This window comes from Chanodichthys erythropterus, chromosome 23, assembly GCF_024489055.1.
Source record: "Chanodichthys erythropterus isolate Z2021 chromosome 23, ASM2448905v1, whole genome shotgun sequence".
NCBI lineage: Eukaryota > Metazoa > Chordata > Actinopteri > Cypriniformes > Xenocyprididae > Chanodichthys > Chanodichthys erythropterus.
In genome coordinates, this window is record NC_090243.1 from 24,719,234 (window position 1) to 24,741,515 (window position 22,282).

General features: G+C 37.3%; 1 pseudogene; it reads right to left on the reverse strand.

The window, feature by feature from the left end:
• Positions 1-11,484: 11,484 nt before the first annotated feature.
• LOC137013513 (NXPE family member 3-like) overlaps positions 11,485-22,282 on the reverse strand; it is a 56,079-nt pseudogene continuing 45,281 nt past the window's right edge.

Consider the following 22,282-nt stretch of genomic DNA (forward strand, 5'->3'; position numbering starts at 1 on the left):
TTATGGCATATATAAATGCTTAAATATACATAACTGACCTTGTGCTTATTTTCAACCAGGTACTAAAACAGCCAAAGACAAAAATAATACAAAAATAAAACAACAAACAGCAACTAAATGTCCTAAATTTACATTGAAACTGCCTTTTAACGCTCTGTTTTAACTCTATGACTGCATGGTTTCATCTATGAGCGATCTCCATGCATGTCTAGTGAGCTGCATTTCATAAAGTTTCTTTTTCTTTTACTTTTTCTTCTTCTTCTTTTGGATTTTATGGCAGTTGCAAACCAAACCAGCTTTGGTTCATTTCTGCCACCTACTGGGGTGGAGTGTAAAGCGTTGATGTAGAAAAAAACATCAACAAAAAAAATAAATTGTTCTAATTAATCTTGGTTTTCTTAAAATATTATAATAATGCTGTTGTTACTTTTGGATTATTATTCAGTAGCTTCTTTAATGTTATTCATGGTTGGTTATTCATTCAATATGATACTAGAATAATAGGTCATTCTGTGTCATAATATAAATTATATATATATATATATATATATATATATATATATATATATATATATATATATATATATATATATATATATATATATATATATAATACATAGACATACTTTTGCATGTCTGAAACTCAAGACATATTAAAGATATCTTAATATCACTTGTACACTTGTATGTATAAATTAGACATATATTGATCACATACTGTTTATGGTCTTAACATACAGTATCATATAAAAAGTTATATAAATAAATTTAATATATGTATATATAATAATTTTATGGTATAAACGTATATAAAATCCTATATAATTATGCTGAATATTTGCATGCATGTTGTTTAAATATACTTGCATATATAATTTAGACATATATTGTTCACATATATGGTCTTAAAATACAGTACCATATTAAAAGCCATCATATAAATAATTTTAATATATGTATATATGATAATTCTAATATGGTTATTTCATACATGGTATAAACTTATATAAATCCTATATAAGCATACCGAATATTTGCAAACATGTTGTATAAATATACTTGCATATATAATTTAGACATATATTGTTCACATATATGGTCCTAACATAACAGTACCATATAAAAAGCCATCATATAAATAACTTTAATATATGTATATAAAATAATTCTTATATGGGCATTTATACCTATATCTTCATATATCATGAGGATGTATATATGTGCTAATAACATATTGCCTTATATGAAACATATATGACATCACTAATCGGATATAGGGACATATATGTGCTCTGCGAAGCCTTCGCCTATTACATCTACCTGTTTTGTGTTTACCAGCTGCAACGCTTCTGGGTCTTCTGCTTCACACAACAAATCTATGTGTTAAAAACATTGCAGCGAACATTTTTTTTCCGCATTATTCTTTTGGTTTACTTTATATTTACTAGGAATTGAAACTATAGATGTGAGCTTTTTTAAACATATTTAATAGCAAAGATATTTTCAAGTGCAGAGTCTTATGTGGACATTGTCATATAGGAGATTTGGCCTGACCTTTGTTTTTTTAAGCACAATTAAATATTCTCAAGAGACCCACTAATCATGAAGTCATGTCTCTGAAAGACCTCAGATCTGTAGATTCACTCTATTGAAAAATGCTGTTTTGAAATTAACACAATTGAAACAAATGACTACTTGTAGGGTGTTTAACACCCATGCAAAATTGTTGGGGGTCAAATGGCAACAGATAGGCTCAGCACAGAGAAGTGACTGATCTGTAATCAGCCTATATCCTGAGGCCATCATTAATGATTGTTGAGGATCCCTCTGAAAATGTTTGGTGATTTTATTAAAGATGCAGCTTAAGCTAAATAAGCACAAAGCTGAGTCCATTTTACGGGACGTGCAAATTGCATCTGTGAGTAGTCAAACACACAGACACCTTCATGTTTGGATTAATCAAATTAAATATTTCTAGTTTATGTTAAAAGCATGCAGATTTCTCAAAAACTTTATCCTAACCCTTCTGCTTGAATCTTTGAGAAATAAGATCCAAGATGACTATGTACAGGTTTTTGAACAGATGTTGTTTAATAAAAAGTATACTTTAGGTTAAATTTAAGCAAAATCATTTCTACCATCGGCATCAGATGTTCTCCTGATACTGTAGACTGTAGAAATTTGTATTAAATCTTTACAGATCAGATTAAAACAATATTTTAATTTTAAAAGACTATTTTTAAACTTTTAAGATTGTGCTTTGAAATAAATTTAGTACAAAAACATTCACTCTGGAATGAAGCTGTCTGAACATACACTGTAACAGAGGCTCATCTGTCTGACTCCACCCTCCCATCTCTCATTCACACTGGAGTTTGTTCCTGGGAGGATCTGGGGGTGTTTTATGAATGATTTTATTTTATTAATGCCTTTTGTTTTTTTTTATTTTTACTTTATTTTTTATAATTGCAAAATTAACTACTACTTCGGCTCTCTGAAAATGTGAGTTTTTAAAAAAATATTTTTAATTTTTATATTAATTTAGCAAAAACTAAACTGCTTCAATTGTTTTAATATTTTTAGCAACATATTTGCTATTTTTTATATTTAGATTCATTTAATTTTAAAATAGAGACAAGTTCCTTTTATAGAACTAACCTGAGGCATTGCAGGGTCTGAATGAAATCATTGTTTCTCTCTGAAAATGCTCTGACATTTTTTTATAGGGAATTATTGAAAATGTTACACAATGTGAGAGATGGCTTGTGAGACCCAGTTTTACACATACACTGATAATAAAATGTGAAATGTTTGATTTATTAAGACTTTAAAAATATAATTTAAAAAACTAAAAAAATTTAATTTGAACAATTGTTTAAAATATGTAATTAAAACTTTTACATTTACGCTTTGAAAATAGAAAAAGATAGCACAAACAAAATAATGTTTTGTCCATCCCCATGTCACTTGGAGAGACAATGAGAATGTTAAGCACATCAAGAAGGAACACTTTTCCCTACTCACTGAAAACTTTATTTTCATTTATTTTAAATTTCATTTAATTTTATTGTATTATAAAACTATAATTGGCTTCAGTAAATTTAGTAACTGTTATATACAATTGTACATTTTATTTATTACCATCTTCCTTAAAAGAACAGACTTTTTTCACTTTTGAAACATGTGTGTGTGTGTGTGTGTGTGTGTGTGTGTGTGTGTGTGTGTGTGTGTGTGTGTGTGTGTGTGTGTGTGTGTGAGAGAGAGAGACAGTGAGAGAGATTTTTAGATTTCAGTATAAACTAAAAGCAAATGTTTTAACATTTTTTATTTAACTAGCAAAATGTATCCTCATTTGCAAAACAACTTTTTAAATTATAATTTATACTAAATGACGTTGAGAATATAAAAATGAAAAATGTTTACTGCGATAGATAGGGACAGATTATAGAGAAAAAGGAAAAAGTTTATGTAAACCCTGAAAAAAACATGGAAACCCCAACTTGTCTGGACATGTCCACACAAGAAATCCCTTTTGCATTGACATTGTTAAAATGAATATTCCTTTACTTATATGTCTACATTTTGGGTGTTTTATATTTCATACTAAAAGCAATTGCTAACCCAATGGACATCATTGCTGGAGGAAAACTTTTTCCATGTTTTTATATTTTTATTTAACTCACTAAATTTAGTAACTGTTTTTCTTTTTTATTATTCAGCGAGATATAATCTTTTGGAGATGTAAATGTTTTTAATTTTTTGGAATTGCGTGTGTGTGTAGGTGTGTGTGTGTGTGTGTGTGTGTGTATTCTATTTTATAAAATATGCCATATTCATAAATGCTCTTTTTGATGATTCTGATCTGTGTTATATATTATATGTTATTATTATACAAAGTAAAGGACATGCAATGATATTCGGGTTACAGATGCCAGAAATAATGATTGTCTCTTTGTGTTTGTTGAAAATATATATAATTATGATAATAATTTAAATATCTATCCAAATAATAACATGCTATTGTATTGTTGTGTGTATTATATTTATATACTTTTAGATACTTTTTTACTCTTACTCAAGTAACTATTAACCCTCAGGGGTCTGAGGTTTTTTGGGGCCCTGGAGAAGGTTTGACATGCCATTTGTGCTTTTTTCAGTTGTTCATAATCATATTAATGGAAAAAGTGTCATTACACTGTATTCAGCACAAACTAGGCTACAATAATAGGTGAGGAACATGTATGTACATGTTCGTATTTTTGAAGGAATAATGTTTATGCGTGGTTATTGAAAAAACAAAAAACTTAAGTCACTGAAATAAAGCCAAAAAATATATATTAAATCTTTGTTCACAAGACTTCTGGGTATTGGAGGTTGTAGACTAGAGTTTTTGCTTCAAAATGATGTAAAAAATTATGCTGCCTGCTTGTTCATATAAAACAATAGAGAGATTTAAATTTTCTAAAACATCTTTGGTCAAGAAACACAGTATGCGTGGAGGCATGAATCCTCATGAATAATGGGTGATTCTCACCTGAAAAGACAAAAGAATCACATAAAGAGCTCTAATGACCTGCATAAATAATGAGCTCTTTCAGTCAGGTAGGCTGTGAAAAAATCATGTCTCAGCACATCATGGTGTAAATCAAACATACAGAAAAAACTACAATTATTATAATTTAAAATAATGGTATTCTATTATATACTTTAAAATATAATATATTTCTGTGATGCAAAGTGTCTGAACAATTACGTTACCTCTATGGCATTTCATATAGGCTTTTAGCTAAAAAAGCATGCGCATTTGGAGAAATATTGATGGATTCTCATATGTTTGTCAATTTTCTATACAGAGGAGTAATATTTATTCAATATTTAGGTACGTTCACGCGGCCTCATAATTCTAGCTTGTAAAAAGTGTTCACGTCCTCGTAGAGCTCGTAATTACAGCTTGTAAGCTGGGAGTTTTCTGAAAGCTCCCACATGTACCACGTGGTCGCTGTACCACCTGACCGCTGTAGATTCATTTAGGCGTTGATAGTGGTGCCATGGAAATGCATAATTCCCAGTCCGAGGATGTGAACAGCTCCGAATATAACGTCACATGTTGTCATTTCAAGAATCCGGTAAATCCGGTAAAAAACCAGCTGTCTGATCTACGCTCGGAGTTTATCCTAAATCCTTCTCTTTATTCCTATTCACATAATATAACTTTCTTATTTTTCACTAGATTACTTAACCTATTGCATAGTATTACTAAACGGAACGATTTATTACTAGCAATCCACCAGCGTAATCACCTAGTGTTAGCCATAGCCTGCTAGCTACCGTCTACTTTCTTTTTTTCCTCTAAACCAACCTTCCTTGTCGATTGAATGGCGGATTTATCCGATGTATGTTATTCTGATCTGTCCTCGCCAGATCGGGAAGCTGTGGAGACGTTGCTGCCCGGCATTCATCGATCCACCGCGAGGTACAACGTCCCGCACATCACCCTCGCCCCAGGCACCGGCAAGCGACCGAGACATCCAGCCAGCGAGTCCCGTGTGCGTTGCAGTTTTTCGGACGGCGTTCATCAAACACACGGTCAGTCATGTCCGACGATTATCATGTGTAGTAAATGCAACATGTACAGCTTAGCTCTTTCTGTCAGCAGTGAGACTTAAACATGTGATAAATGCAGGGATATTGTCAGGCTGACAGAGAGAATCTCAGAATTAGAGACACGCATCCAAACTTTAATTGAGGATAGTGAGAATGAAAGGGCCTTAGATACTGCTTTGGATGTGACTAGCCTAGTAAACACTGCACATTCGGTTCCGGTTGTAGAAGCCACGCAGCAGGCTAACTGGGTGACTGTGAGGCGGCATAATGGCAAGAACAAGCACCACTCTTCCGTTCCGATTAGAACATCAAACAGGTTCTCCCCACTCAGTGACGCACCCACTGAGAATCCTGTTGAAAGTGCCCTAGTAATTGGCGATTCTATTACACGGAACGTGAAAATAGAGACACCAGCCACCATAGTCACATGTTTGCCGGGGGCCAGAGCACCTGACATCAAAGCAAATTTAAAAGTGCTGGCTAATGCTAAACGTAAATATTCTAAAATCATTATCCACGTCGGCACAAATGATGTTCGACTTCGCCAGTCGGAGATCACTAAAATTAACATTAAAGAGGTGTGTGAACTCGCAAATTCAATGTCAGCAAAAGTAATTTGTTCTGGCCCTCTTCCTGTTCATCGGAGTGATGAGATAGTTAGCAGGTTATCATCACTCAATGGCTGGCTGTCTAAGTGGTGTGCGCAGAATAATATAGGTTTCATAGACAATTGGAAAAGCTTTTGGGGCAGACCTGATCTGTTGAAAAAAGATGGTATTCATCCCTCCCGGGATGGTGCTGCTCTTCTCTCTAGAAATTTGGCAAATAGTCTTAGAGCTGAAACATGACAAACCAGGGCCCAGATCAGGACGCAGACAAACTGGCTAAACCGACCGTCTGCTAGCCGCCTCACGTCACAGAACTCACAGAACTCACAGAATTCACAGCACATAGAAACTCTTTCACCTAGATATTATCACATAGAGACTGTGTCTGTACCTCGAACTAGTAAATACAAAAAACTTCCGAAACCTTTTAAGGGTAAAAATTTAATTGATGTTCAAAAAATGAAAATCACAGATAAATCAGATAAACAAATGATAAAGCTTGGGTTACTGAATATTAGATCTATTTCTTCAAAAGCACTTATTGTAAATGAAATTTTCACAGACAATAAACTAGACTTGCTGTGTTTGACAGAAACCTGGCTAAAACCAGACGATTACATTACTTTAAATGAATCTAGTCCTCAAGGTTATGATTATCGATACAATCCTCGACAGAAAGGCAAAGGGGGAGGTGTTGCTGTAATTTATAGTCATTTATTCAGAATCATTCAAAAGTATTTCAAATATAATTCCTTTGAAGTGATGGTGCTTTATGTAACATTATGTAAGTTGACATTTGTGCTGGCTACTGTATACAGGCCACCAGGGCACCATACTGACTTTATCAAAGAATTTGCTGAGTTTCTATCAGAGTTAGTACTGGCTGCGGATAAAGTCCTTGTTGTTGGTGATTTTAATATCCATGTAGATAATAATAAAGACGCATTTGGATTGGCATTTGCAGATATTTTAAACTCTATTGGAGTTAGACAACACGTGTCAGGACCCACTCATTGTCGTAATCATACCCTAGATCTAATACTGTCGCATGGAATAGATATTGATGCTGTTGAAATTCTACAGCAGAGCGATGATATATCAGATCATTATCTAGTCTTGTGTATAATACAATTAGCCAAGGCTACAAAACCACCACCCAGCCATAAATATTGTAGAACAATCACATCTGCCACTAAAGATTGCTTTATAAATAATCTCCCCGAGCAGTTTCATCGCCTTAGTATACCTGACAACTTAGAAGAACTCGATGCTGCAACAGAAACTATTGGCTCTCTCTTTTCCAGCACATTAGATGCAGTCGCTCCTTTACGTCTAAAGAAGATTAAGGAAACTAATCCAACGCCGTGGTATGATGAGCACACTCGGGCTCTAAAACGAGCTGTTAGATAAGCTGAACGTAGTTGGAAGAAAACAAAACTAGAAGTTTTTCGCCTTTCGTGGAAAGAAAAAATGATTGAGTACAGAACAGCCATAAGAAATGCTAGATCTACTTATTTTTCAAATCTCTTAATAGAAAACAAACATAATCCTAGGTATTTATTTGACACAGTGGCTAAATTAACTAGAAACAGAGATTCAACTGTTTACGTTTCCATAGAGCACAGCAGTAATGACTTTATGAACTTCTTTACTTGCAAGATTGATAATATTAGAGAGAAAATTATAAACATGCAACCGTCTACAGTTTCGCTTCAGACAGTGCACTGTAGTGTCCCTGAGGTAAAACTAGAATCATTCGCCGCTATAGGAGAGGAAGAATTATCTAAACTTATCAAATCATCAAAATCAACGACATGTATGTTAGACCCAATGCCGACTAAACTACTGAAAGAAATGCTTCCAGAGGTCATAGGTCCACTTCTTGATATAATTAATTCATCTTTAACACTAGGACACGTGCCAAAAACCTTTAAGCAGGCTATTATCAAACCTCTTATTAAAAAACCTCAACTAGATCCGAGAGATTTAGTAAATTACAGGCCAATCTCGAATCTACCTTTTCTGTCAAAGATACTAGAAAAGGCAGTTTCAACACAACTGTGTTCCTTTTTAGAAAGAAATGGAATCTGTGAGGATTTCCAGTCAGGATTTAGACCAAACCATAGTACTGAGACTGCTCTCGTTAGAGTTACAAACAATCTACTCCTATCATCCGATCGTGGCTGTATTTCTCTATTAGTGTTATTAGATCTCAGTGCTGCTTTTGACACTATCGATCATAACATTCTTTTAAAAAGACTTGAAAACTATATTGGCATTAGTGGAATTGCTTTGGCATGGTTCAAATCATACTTATCTGACCGTTATCAGTCTGTGGTAGTTAATGAAGAGATGTCGTATCGATCACAGGTTAAATATGGGGTACCACAAGGCTCAGTATTAGGACCGTTGCTTTTCACTCTGTACATGCTGCCCTTAGGAGAGATAATTAGGAAGCATGGTGTTAGTTTTCACTGCTACGCTGACGATACTCAGCTCTATATTTCCTTGCGCCCTGACGAAACCTACAAATTCACAAAACTAACAGAATGCATAGCTGACATTAAAAACTGGATGACAAGAAATTTCTTATTATTAAATTCAGAAAAAACTGATATCCTTATCTTTGGACCAAAAACTTCCTCACGAAAAAACCTTGAATACTCTCTAACACTTGACGGGTGCTCCATTAAACCTTCGTCCTCAGTTAGGAACCTGGGTGTGCTCTTTGATACCAATCTTTCATTTGAAAGTCATGTTTCTAGTATCTGTAAAACAGCCTTCTTCCATCTAAAAAATATATCTAAATTACGACATATGCTCTCAATGACAAATGCGGAACAGTTGGTTCATGCATTCATGACCTCAAGACTAGATTATTGTAACGCTCTACTGGGTGGTTGTTCTGCTCGGCTTTTAAACAAACTACAGTTGGTCCAAAATGCGGCAGCTAGAGTTCTTACTAGAACCAGAAAGTATGACCATATTAGCCCAGTTCTGTCAACATTACATTGGCTCCCTATTAAACATCGTATAGATTTTAAAATCTTGCTACTTACTTATAAAGCTCTTAATGGTTTAGCTCCCCAGTACCTAAGTGAGCTCTTAATGCATTATAGTCCTTCACGTTTATTGCGATCTCAGAATTTAGGCCAGTTGATAATAACCAGAATATCAAAATCAACTGAAGGTGGCAGATCCTTTTCCTATTTAGCACCTAAACTCTGGAACAATCTTCCTAGCATTGTTCGGGAAGCAGACACACTCTGTCAGTTTAAATCTAGACTAAAAACACATCTCTTTGCTCTTGCATACACATAACACATTATCAATACATTAACATTTTTCAAATCTGTTAAAGGATTGTTACGCTGCAATAATTAGGTCGGCCGGAACCGAGAACATTTCCTATAACACTAGATATACCTGTACATCAGAATAAGAATGGCATCTACGCTAATATCTGTCTCTCTGCTTATCCTGAGGTTTGCCGGGTGCTGGATCCAGGCCGTATCCAGATCAGATGGAGAACCTGCATCTGGACCTGACTACAACGTAGCCCAGGAGACAATGGGCCTAAAGATCCAATTCTGGCTGCATCTATAATTCAGATTTTTAATCCCCGTATCCGCTTACATATATTTATATATAATCGATTTTTAATCTCTATAATAAAAATGTACAATTCAGATTTTGATCTCCATATACATTTACATATATATATATCTTCCAAGGGTTTTTTTCCCTCCTAGGACTTTTTTCCCAGTGCTAGCACGCTGGGTTTTTCTCCTAGGGTTTTTTTTCCACCCCTGGAAGTCAGCCGACATTGGCTTAATGTAGCACCATCTTGTATATGTTACATATTACCACGCTTGCTTGTACAGTTTTAACCACTTCCCTTTTTTTCTGTGCTTCTAATATGTAAAGCTGCTTTGAAACAATTACCAATTGTAAAAGCGCTATATAAATAAATTTGACTTGACTTGACTTGACTTGACGTGAACGCAGCATTTATTGTCTTCACTATGAACGCTGGATACTGTTTTCAATTCATACTTGCAGCCAGAGGACGCTCTGTACACCTTTAGTGCACAAATCCATATAAAGAAGAAGAAGAACCAGGAACTAACTGCATGTCTTCTAGAGCTCGCTAACCATGGCTTTAACACTAGAAGTCCCAGAGAGCAGCCATTTGGCTTTTCTACCTATAAAACCCGCAGGACAGCCGATGGGCTGGAAGGCTTTAGGCTAATATCCTTAATCAGCTGTGAACAGTTGCTTTTGTTATGTAAACAATGTGGGGCCATGCTGAGCCACTTCAAGGAAACTTGTGTTTCACTTTGCCATCTTAGGGAGAAATCAACACACATGTTTTCCTTTGTTGCTGAGATCTATTGATAAAAATAGTACAAAATAAAATAAAGAAACCAACCATTTATACACATATTTACAAATAATATTAAAAAGTGAGTGAGTACATTCCAGCAATCACTCACAATCCTGGCACTGCTTGGCAATATATTATAAATACATTTTGTATATATTCATTATATATTAATATTATATTTGAAATACATCATAAGTCCATTTTTAAAAGTGTTTGAAAGATGGGTTCAAGTGTACTACAAGTGGTAACTAAATACATTTTTCTATACAGAGATAGTATGTTAAAAGCACATTTTAGTTCAAATTCATGGTGTCTCAAAATAGCACAGTTGAGTACACTTAGATGTTCTTAAGATTATCTTAAGAAGTACTAAAGAAGAGCTTTTAGTATATTAAGTACAAAATAAGTGCATGGAAATAGAGCACTGTACATTAGTGTAAAAGTGTACTAAAATAAAGTGTATTTTACTGCACGTTTTTTCACCTGGGTAGACACTCCAACACTTTCCGTTTGCATTAAGATTATTTCTATTACCACGCTGGCAGATATTGATCATTTTACTTAAGTAAAATGTACTTAATTTAGATCCCCCCAGGAGACAAGACTAAATATCATATATAATTTTCTCATATAGAAAATCCATCTTGATTTAAGATTTTTTTTTTTTTAATTTACTTGAAATAGGATAAAAAAATACTTAGTATGAAAAGCATTTTTGCAGTGTGAATGAGTGAGTTAACTTTTTAAACATCACTTGCACTCCCTCATTTCAGGGTTAACATACTCAGAGTTTTCACTTAACCTCCTTTCTGAAACCGGCCCATAGTCAATCAAGTTCTCCGCTTTTAGCAGCCCTCCCTCCCCCACACATACAAACAAGCCACCAGCAACCATTCACACACACACCCCCAACCCCCCTGCAGATTGCTCAGGTAATGACCATATTTACACATGAATTGATGCTAATGATAGCCAAAAGACTAGCCAGTTAGCATCCACTTGGCTAAAGGAGGGTTACAAATCTCTGGGACTTCTAGTGTTAACATCCAGATAAACACTTTTCAAGACAATAAATACACGATTGAGACGATGAATGCATGTATTGACGCTGATTCAGATGACTGATTTTGTGATCTAGGGTCACATATTATTCTATGTGGTTGAGTCTGAATGTATTAGGAAGGACAGACATATGAGAGAAACATGTCAATTTCATTAGCAATGATAACAGCGCCTGGGTGAACATCTTCACGTAGATAGTGACATGAAGTCATCTGCCAGACATCGAAGTAGATTACTCCATCAATATCTCTGAACATCTCCTGCATTACTTGGTTCATCTGCACTGTATACCAATCACTTTGAAAAATGTCCTGAAACAACAGATCAGAATCATCAATAAGAGCCTGCATGCACTACAAAATCTATAGGTAAAACACCATGCTTCCAGGACACACATACAAATTAACAACAGGACATAGAATAATATGATTAAAGAATATAATATAAAATGTATGAAGACAAAGATGATAGGAAAAATCTACATTAATTCTATTGTCTGTATTGCTACTGTGTGTCTACTGGACATAGAGCCCTGTACTTTATTGTACTTTTGTCGGTCTAATAGCATGGAAATAAATGACAATAAATCCATTCCTTTCTTTCATCTAGTAGAAATAAAGGAATAGTTAGCCCAAAAGTGTAATTCATCCATTCATCCTCCTCATCCATCTGGACTACTTTGATTATGCTTCCACCAATTTCACTGTAAAGAAGAGAGTTTAGACTTTTTGCTGAACCTCTTCTTCTGTGTTCCTCAGATGAAGTCAGGCTAACAGGTTTGGAATGATATGAGTAAATGATGACAATTTTCATTTTTGGGTGAACTACCCTTTTAAAAGGAATATTACACCAAAACATAGTATGAGAACCCTAGTGTTTCTAGACTTTCAGTAAACGGCATCAAAACTAATGCGCCCATTTTTTTTTTTTTTTTTTTTTGAACAAAATATTATCACAAGAAAACTAAAATAAGCAATTGTACCTTTAGTCCTGCAGTGTTTCCAGACTTGATGATGACGGTAGTCTCTGGTGCACGACTCAGCAGTGCAACAACAGACTGACGGATTTTGGCCACTTCATGTACATAAAATGTTATTGGGTGATATGCCATGTGGGCAAAGATTGTAAAGACAATGACTACATGAGGACCACCAGCTATTTCATCAATATCATTGCCGATATAATGTAAGTCAGTAATGAGCATTGTAGGAAATCGCAAAGGAACACCGTGTGGCCTCCAGTGAATAATGATATTAGTTTTCATCTCTACAGCCATCAGGGGTCCACCGTAATGAGGAGTGTGGAGGTCCATTTTTTTTATGCCTAAAAAAGATAAGTGAAAGTTACATTAGACTCATTCTTTTATTAATTTCTTAAACAGACATTGCTTACTGTATACAGGAGCAGGGCTCCAAACCATAACAAAAACAAAATAACAATAACAAAATCCGGAAACAATTTTTTTTAACAGGAACATAAAAAAAAAAACGAAATCAAGTTTTATCTTTCTGAACATAAATGTTTATTTGAAATTACCATTATCCAGTTAAAACATTATTTTATCGTTCTGTTTAATATTTTAGTTTGGCAATCAATCAGTGGTATATCCAAAATCGCCAGTGTTTATGATAATATCTTTATTCATATAATTTATTTTATTTATTATTCTCTATATATTATTATTCTTTTACATGTTATTGATTTCTTTAATCAATTATATATCTTCGACTATATGCTCTGATATGTTTGGTTATTTCCAAATGTAAGATCTTTGGTGTCTCTTCTGTGCTGTAAGATTGAGTGGGTTTATTTACATCAGAATTGATTACATGATGTACCTTTGTATTAAAATTTTGACCCGTTTTGTAGCACTCTGTTTCCATCTCTGCAGACATGAAATAATGCAAGATCTGACCTTGTCTTATTAGACCAAAACATAAGTTTAAGGGGTTTAAGTTTCCTGCATATATATTCATTGCTCTTATTTTGCTCTTCTGCTACTTCTACTTCTTCTGCTTCTTGTCATGCTTCATTTCTTCTATCTCTTCTTTCATTCTGCAAATATCTTACTTCTTTTGTCCTTCTTTCTCTATACTCTGATCTTTGCAATCTTCATCTGTTAGATTAAATTCTCAGGATTTTATTATATACTATTATTTACTTGATTCATTTGTTTGTCTCTAGAATTTTACATTTTCATGTAATAAATTTGTTATCCCTTATTCAAATCAGATATCTGACATAATCATTGCTTGTCTGCCTGGATCCCAATGCTCCAACCAGTCATGAATTCAAATTCAGTATGCCCTACAGAATGCTGACTATGAAGCAAATCCTTGCGCAAATTCACCCCGGGGATTGGTTTATATCTGTGGATCTGAAAGATGCCTACTTTCACATCCAGATAGCACCCCACCACAGATCGTTCTTGAGATTCGCGTTCAAGGGGGTGGCTAACCAATATACAGCCCTTACTTTTGTACTCTCTCTAGCTCCGTGTACTTTCACGAAGTGCGTAGACGCGGTTCTTTCCCCTCAGATGCCGACAGGAATCTGCATCCTCAATTATCTCGATGATTGGCTTCTTATAGCCTAATCAAAACAGGAGCTATGCACCCAGAGATTTCGGCTCTTCAGTCACCTGCAAGACTTGGGTTTCAGGGTCAACTTTGGCAAGAGCTCACTGCTTTCCAGCCAACGGATTCTGTTCCAAGGAGCAGTCTTCGACTCAAATTAAGGCTTGGCAGCCTCATTCAGGGCGAATTCCTACCACCTCCACAAAAGGTTTCAGAAGCTCCTAGGCCTCATGGCGGCAGCTTCCTTGGTCATTCCACTAGGACTGCATCCACTCCAGCTCTGGTTGAAGAGCCTTGTCCCACCCCATGCGTGCCGCACAGGCTGACACATTCTCAATGTCCTCCACAGCTGTGTCAGAGCCCTTGTCTCTTGGAAAGCACCCCGCTTTTACCAAAATGGGGTGCTGCTGGGTTCAGTTGTCAGGAGGAAAGTAGTCATGATAGACGCCTCCAAGACAGGCTGGGGTGCCCAAAGTGATGACAGGACAGCCTTTGGGCTCATGGCAACCCCTATGTCAAACTGGCACATCAACCACCTGAAAATGATGGTAGCAATTCTGGCCTAAAAGGAGTTCCAGCCGGAGCTCAGAGGTCATCATGTCCTGGTCCGCTCGGACAACAGGACAGTGGTTGCCTTCATAAACTACCAAAAAGGTCTCGCTCTGTACAGATTGGCAAGCCGTTTTCTCCTATGGGCACAGAGAAACCTCCAGTCAGTGAGGGCGGTTCAAATCCCAGGCTCCTCAAATGTGGGAGCGGACATGTTGGACCTCCCCTGGGCGAATGGAGACTCTCAGGCGGTGAAAGTGAAATGGTGCACCTTTGGCCAGGCGGATGTGGACCTCTTTGCGACGAAAGAGAACTCTCACTGCCAAACCTATTTCTCGAAGAAAATGAACACACTGGCTCTGAAATGGCCACATCAGCACCATTATGCCTTCCCTCCTGTAGCCCTGCTCCCACAGGTTATCAGTCGGATACGGGAAGAAGCATGTTCTGTTCTTCTGGTGGCACCATGCTGGCAGAACCAGCCATGGTTCCCAGAATTAGTCCAGCTACTGTCAGCAGGTCCATGGCCCATACCACTGAGAGACCTCTTCTCCCAAGCAGGAGAGAAGATCTGGCACCCCAATCAGAGTTGTCAGACCTGCATGTTTAGCCTCTCGACGGGAGCCATCATGTCTTTCCCGGGAAGTCATGAGAACAATCTTAGAGGCAAGGGCCCCTTCTACAAAGCTTCTTTACTCACAGAAATGGTATTTTTTCTGAAGCTGGTGCCTAGCTTGGAAAATAGACCCCGTTGAATGTGATGCCATGTCAGTTTTCACGTTCCTACAGGAGATGTTGGACAGTGGGCATGCCCCCTCCACTTTCAAAGTTTGTGCGGCGACCATCACGACAAATCACACCCCGATAGCCGGCCAATCAATTGGGAAACACAACTTAGTCATTCATTTCCTCAAGGGGGCTAAGCCATGTTCAGCCCGGGCGTGGGACCTTTCCACAGTCCTTAGGGCACTACAGGGCCTACCCTTCAAGCCGCTCGAGTTTCTCTCGCTGAAGACTGTCTTCTTGCTGGCTTTAGCAGTCAAGTGAATTAGAGTCTTGCAAGCTCTGTCTGTGGATCCTTCCTGCCTTGAATTCGGCCCTAACGACAGCAAAGTGGTCCTTAGGGCAAGGAAAGGCTACATACCAAAAGTGCTCTCCACCCAGTTTAGAACGCAGGAGATAGCATGGTCAGCAATTCTGCTCGTGAAAAACTAACAGGCACCTCACCCTCTCTGTCCTGTCAGGGCCCTTACGGTGTATATTTGAGCACACTTGCCAATATCGGCAAACAGAGCAGCTGTTTGTCTGCTTCGGAGGCCGCAATAAAGGACTGCCAGTCTCGAAGCAGAGTTTTTACAGATGGATTGTGGATGTGATAGCACTGGCTTACAAGTCCATGGACTTGTCATGCCCCTTTAGAGTTAGAGCCCACTCCACCTGAGGGATGGTCTCCTCTTGGGCGTGGTCCAGCGGAGTGTCTATCGCTGATATCTGTGTGGTGGCTGGCTGGTCCTCCCTTCTCCAGATTTTATAACCTGGACATCCCTGCTCCTCAGTCATGGGTATTGTCAGTCTAAGCTGCTTCTGGACTGTGTAGCAGGCTCCGACTATTGTCTGAGCCTCTTCCTATGCAGCTGGTTTAGGGGTCCTAAATAGAGCACCCCCTAGCTGTCGGCTCTCAAAGCAGCTTCCGACCTGCGCTTGTAGCAAGGCGCTATTGGATTAAGTTCTTCATAAGCGTCAGCTTTAAAAGCAGATGCAATGCAAATTAACTGTATCGAAAGGGAACATTCACGAAACCATGTTTCCCTGAGATAACGGGAACACGCATTGCGTAGCTTGCTGTGCTACTGCGCTGCCAGCAAGTCATGCTATTCTGCTCCTCAGTCAAAAGATTCTTACGAGGTCTGGCATTTCTCTGGCTATTATAGGTAGCCAACTCTGCCCATTTTGGCAGGCTGAACAGCCATTTGCCTGTGAAACTCACAGACATAAACCAATAAGTCTTCAGGATTTGGAGAAAACTGAAAAGAAAAAAACCTCCCAGAGATTTCCCCATAAGCATCAGCTTAAAAGCAGACGCAATGCTTGTTCCCGTTATCTCAGAGAACCATGGTTACATGAGTAACCTTAAACATTTTTTATCATGATTTGAGCATTTAGAAACAAAATTTATGAGACAGTTGTTGTCAGATTTCATTGGTGATTTCAAATATTAAATTTAATCATAACCTTAGTGAACAAGTTTGGAGAATTTGATGTTTCCTCTTTCAAAGAGATAGGAGCTGTACTTGAATGACTGAAATAGCTGCCCGAGAGGGGTTTCAAAAATGTGAAGCTACGAAGTGAAGTGAAACTACTTGCCTGAAAGGGAAAACATTTAGTACTGGTTTTAATCTGTTAACCTGCAGTGGTGCGTTTTTAAATTAGATCAAATTTACTGTTAGGTGCAATGTAATTACCTTGACAAACTATACATCATTAAAAAGATCTAAGACTCAAGTTTCAATTTTTAATCTCTATTTTACTCTTAATATTGTATGGTGTCCGCTATTTGTTAATATGCGTCGGGAGTTATGAATATGAGAAACGGAATCGTTACCTTTTCATTGAAATTTCATTGAAAAAGCCTCAGCCACTGAGAAAAAACTCCTGTGTGATCGTCATGAAAAAGCTCGACAAAATGACATACCTCTTTTAGGCTTTTAGCTTAAAAGCATGCACATTTGGAGAAATATTGATGGATTCTCATACGTTTATGTCAATTTTCTATACAGAGTAGTGATATTTATTAAATTTTTACCCAAAACGCGTTGTTGTCATCATATGAGTGCTGTATACACTGATCTACTGTGTTTTCAACTCATACCTGCAGCCGGAGGGTGCTCTGTGCACACTTAGTCCACAAATGCCTCAAGGAAGAAAAAAACATATCATGTGACCTTCCAGGAATTAACACAGAGATCGCTGAAAACATCAATAAATATGCAAATCGACACTTTTGAAAGTAATAAATACAAGATTGTGACGATATGTAGTTTATCTTTGTTCCTTACGCCATGTCTGGTATTAATAATAGATAGATTGTATTAATAATGCAGTGCTAATCGGCAGTACAACAGGACACCCTGTAACATCTCCCTTCCTGTAGTAAGATATCCAAACAATAAATGGCATTGTCAACAAACTTGAACTTCATTAAACTCTACCTGTTAACTCTGCAGCGAACACCCGACTTAATAACAGGCTATTACAATGAACTGAAAAAACCCCAATTTACCTAACAAAGCTGCTCAAACCCAAATACTGATATGACAGCTGCTAACAGCGTTCTTGTTCTCAAGTGTTCACTTCTCTTGTTTAGTTTGCCCCACTTAAAGGTTCAATCTATCCTGAGGCTTAATTAGCCTGCCACTCTGGGAGTATGTCTGGCCCTGCTCCTCTCGGTGTGGTGTGCAAATGGTTTGTGATGAATGGGGTGCTTCCCCATGACTGGTGCCTGTCTCTCCATTTCTGTCCTCGCTCGCAGAGCCCCCTTCTGTTGCATGTGTGTCCCCGGGATACTCCGGGGAATGTTCTAGATGCCCTGATGACAGAGAGGGGACTCTCTCCGCTGGTCTAAGATCGACCCTCTTGCGATGGTATGTTGCCCCCTCCACATTAACAACATTAACAACATAGGACCTGGGGCCCGCCTGCTGCAAGCACACCCCTTTTCTCCACCGGCCTGTCCTGTCCCCAGGGAGTGGTTTCATCCTGATGGGCTGGCCGACATTCAGCTCAGGTAAATCTTTGGCTGATCTGTCATAGTTCAGTTTCGCAATCTACCGCTTCACACACAGTTTTTCCGGTATCTCAGTGATGACCCGGGGCATCAGGAGCTGGTCCGCCACAGAGAGGTGTGTTCTCAGTCTCCGCGACATCAGCCGCTGTGCAGGACTGCAGTCCTTCCGTGGGCGTGTTTCTCCAATGGAAAATAGCTTTCCATGGGTCCTCGCCAGCAAATGCGGCTCTTTTGCACAGGCTTTTTACAATCTTCACTGCCGACTCTGCTTTGCCATTGGCTTTCGGGTGTCTTGGTGATGAGGTAAAATGCTCAAAGCACCACTCTTTCACAAATGCCCTGAAAGCTCCACATGCAAACTGACATCCGCAGTCAGAAATTACCCGGTCTGGTATGCCATGGCATTGCACCTCAGGACCGTATGTAAGAGATGGCCCAGTGGTCAGAGGGAATAATTACAATCAAGCTGGCCAGAGGTTTAGTGGTTCCCAAAAAGGTGGTTTATTACCGTGAGGTGGTGGGAAAAATTACAAGGTCACATATTGGAATACAAACAAAAACTGTACAAAACAAAACTGCAACAATGTGCAAAAAGGCTACACCAAATATTCTGGTCCAATTTGCAACAGGGTCTCTCCTTTGCTTCCAACAAACAAGACTGACCGATGAGCTTCATAGATCCTTACTTATAAGGGCTAGCTCCCTCTTCAGACTGTACCAGATGAATCAACAGGGTCCATACATACAATACATTATACTCAAAAGAGAGAGAAAAAAAACAAAACAAAAGATACATATACACAAATAACAATCAGTGTAAACCCATGAATACTTAAACACACATTATAAAAATGAAAAAGGAAAAGTAAAAAATCCTTCAGCCCCCTTCCCCCAGACAAAACTACCAATGCTTCAGTCCAATTAGGGCATGCTAATGCTATAAAAAAAACAGTTTGATCCACATGGTCTGTTTGATGGAGCAGCATTAGTCTGGAAGGCCAACAGCCTGTAATGCCTCTTCAGCTTCCAAGGCTTCTAAAGCAATTGTAAACACAGTTAATAATATGCCATCAGTTTCCGATCAGAAGCAACTTTGCAAGCACAACTTGAGAAGAACGTTTCACAGAGTAGTCTTTGTAAATAGCCAGTGTTCTGATGATTTGACCTATCAGATTCTGCTACCAGCATACTATTCATGTGATGTGACATAGTTTTAGGATTTATTAACGTCCATTCCTACCCCAAACCCTAAACCTACACTTAAAACAATGCAAATATAGTGATGGTAGTAGTTTTGGATTCGAGTCCGAGTCAAGTCCGAGTCCAGAAGGTTTGAGTCTGAGTCCAACAAAACAATACTGTATTTCATTAAGTCAATATCTTTTTTTAAACCTTAACAACTTATAAAAAACAACATACATTTTAAATGTAACAAAAGCAAACCTCAATTGCATCATGCCATTTTGATTTTTGATTTCACATCATCTCATAATTAGTATCAGCTGCTCAGCAAACTTAAAGTCATATAATGGAATGTAATGGCCGACTTGATTTCTGTATTGTGACATATTTCTGAGTGAAACAGCTTTTCTAACATAAAAAGCTAAAGGGCAGCACTTGACTTATCCATCAATATAAATGTATGAATTCAAGGCAGGGGTGGTAATCGGGGTAGCTTGGTGAATGGGAACAGCCTATTGGAACCTGCTGAAAATTAAACCTCTTTTCTCTCTGTTTGAGGCTGTGCATATTTGTGTGGTTTTTATATGACAAGGTAGATGCCATATTGAATTTTTTCATGGATGAAAATGAGGCTGTGAGGGGACAGACTTAAGGTCTTTACAATAGCATGCACTGTGCATAAAGGTCTTACTTGTAATTTTCATAATTCAGGGTCAACTCAAATATTTTTATGATTAACAAATTACTTTATTGGAAGTTTATTGTATTGATCTATGTGTTCAAGTTGATGAATATTTTGGTAAGGCTTTGCCCTGCCTGGCTATATAAACGAGCTACACCTGCTTTTACACAGATTTGTTGTTGTTTTTGACCCATGTAAACTAATGCTTCAAAGATGTTAGAAACATTCTTTTTCTTTGAAACTAGAAGCTACCACCATGTTTTAAAGAATAATTTTATTACAACAGCAAAAAGTAATACTGTCACTTTGTGTTGCTGTTTAGTTTCATTTTCATGAACTTTTAGTTTGTTTCTCTTCAGTTACATGTTTCCGTTGTTGTAGTTTCCTGCCAGTCTTTAGTTACCATAGACACTAATGCAATCTATACACCTGTTTGTCATTTAGTTTATCATTGCATATTTAAGCTACTCCTTGCATTCAGTTTATTGTTGTGTATTGTTTGTGTGTTACACACTGTATTGTTTGTTCCTAACCTCTTAACCTTCCTAATCGTACCTGTTTTTTGTTTTGTTTTTAATACTGTTGTCATTTGAACCTTTTGCAATCTTAGTCATCTTCATCTGACCTACTACATTACAAAATACCTGACCGATAACAAGAAATGGACCTAGCAGCAGAGTTCATCTCCCTTGCCTGTTTAAACTACAGATATTTAATAAAGTAATACAAATAAAACAAACAGTGCATAATCAGAGTATGCATTAAATATAAATGATTATTATTACAGTTACTCAGCCAAGAGAAGTGAACCATTCTCTTTTTATTTTGTTGTTTGATTATCATTAAGGACATCGACAGCAGCAGGTTTATTAGGCTGCTGTCACTTTAAGATCTAATGCACGGATCCAATATACTGACACATCTGATTATCTCCCAACTGTTTACATTCACTTAAGGCATAACTGACCGTGTTTACATGAATACTCACTGAGACGGGCCTTTTGACATAACTGTGTGTCTATTTAAGTGTGTAGAAGCACAATAAGATGTGAAAGAGAACTTAATTCAGCATCCGCACGCTGACTGATAGGCGCTTTCTGTTAGCGTGAGTGCACAGAAACTTGTCTAAGACATGCGAATGATTGACTTTTATGACAATGCAGTACTGATCCGATCTGCCCAGTGACAATCCCTGGACTTAGTTAGACTCTGGAACATTTTTCGAGTACCAAATGCTCGAGTCTGAGTCAAGTCCGAGTAAAAATTCATCCCTGACAATTCTAAGTCTGGAAAAAGTTATACTCGAGTCCAGACTCGAGTTCGAGTTGCAGTAGGCCTACCCCAAATTTACTAGGTAGCTATTGATAGGTAGCATTATTCGTCAAGACACTGGTGTTGTACTTGTCCCAGGTTCAGGAAGCTGTCTTTTGTAAAATGCACTGTGCAAACCTTTGGGTACTGATCAGGAACAGCTTTGATAATAAATTTTAACCTCTGATTACAGTTTTTTTCTTTCAACTGCTTACACACATTTTTAAAACTTTGCCTATTTTTTTTTTCAAAACTTTACACACAAATCCAAGAATTGCACACACAAAATGCAAAATGCCTCACATCTCTTGCAAAATGAAGCACTTCATTCAAAATATCACAAACACATCTCAAAAGCAAACATTTGTCTTACGTTGTAAACACCTTTGCTGTAATATTCTATTTTTAGATATATCATATACACACAGTTATTCAAAACCTAAAGCTCTTCTTTCATGAGCTCCTTTGTACATTTACTATACTATTTATTTTTTTAATGTAAGCATTTGTGGTTGTGAATACAGTATTACAGTACAA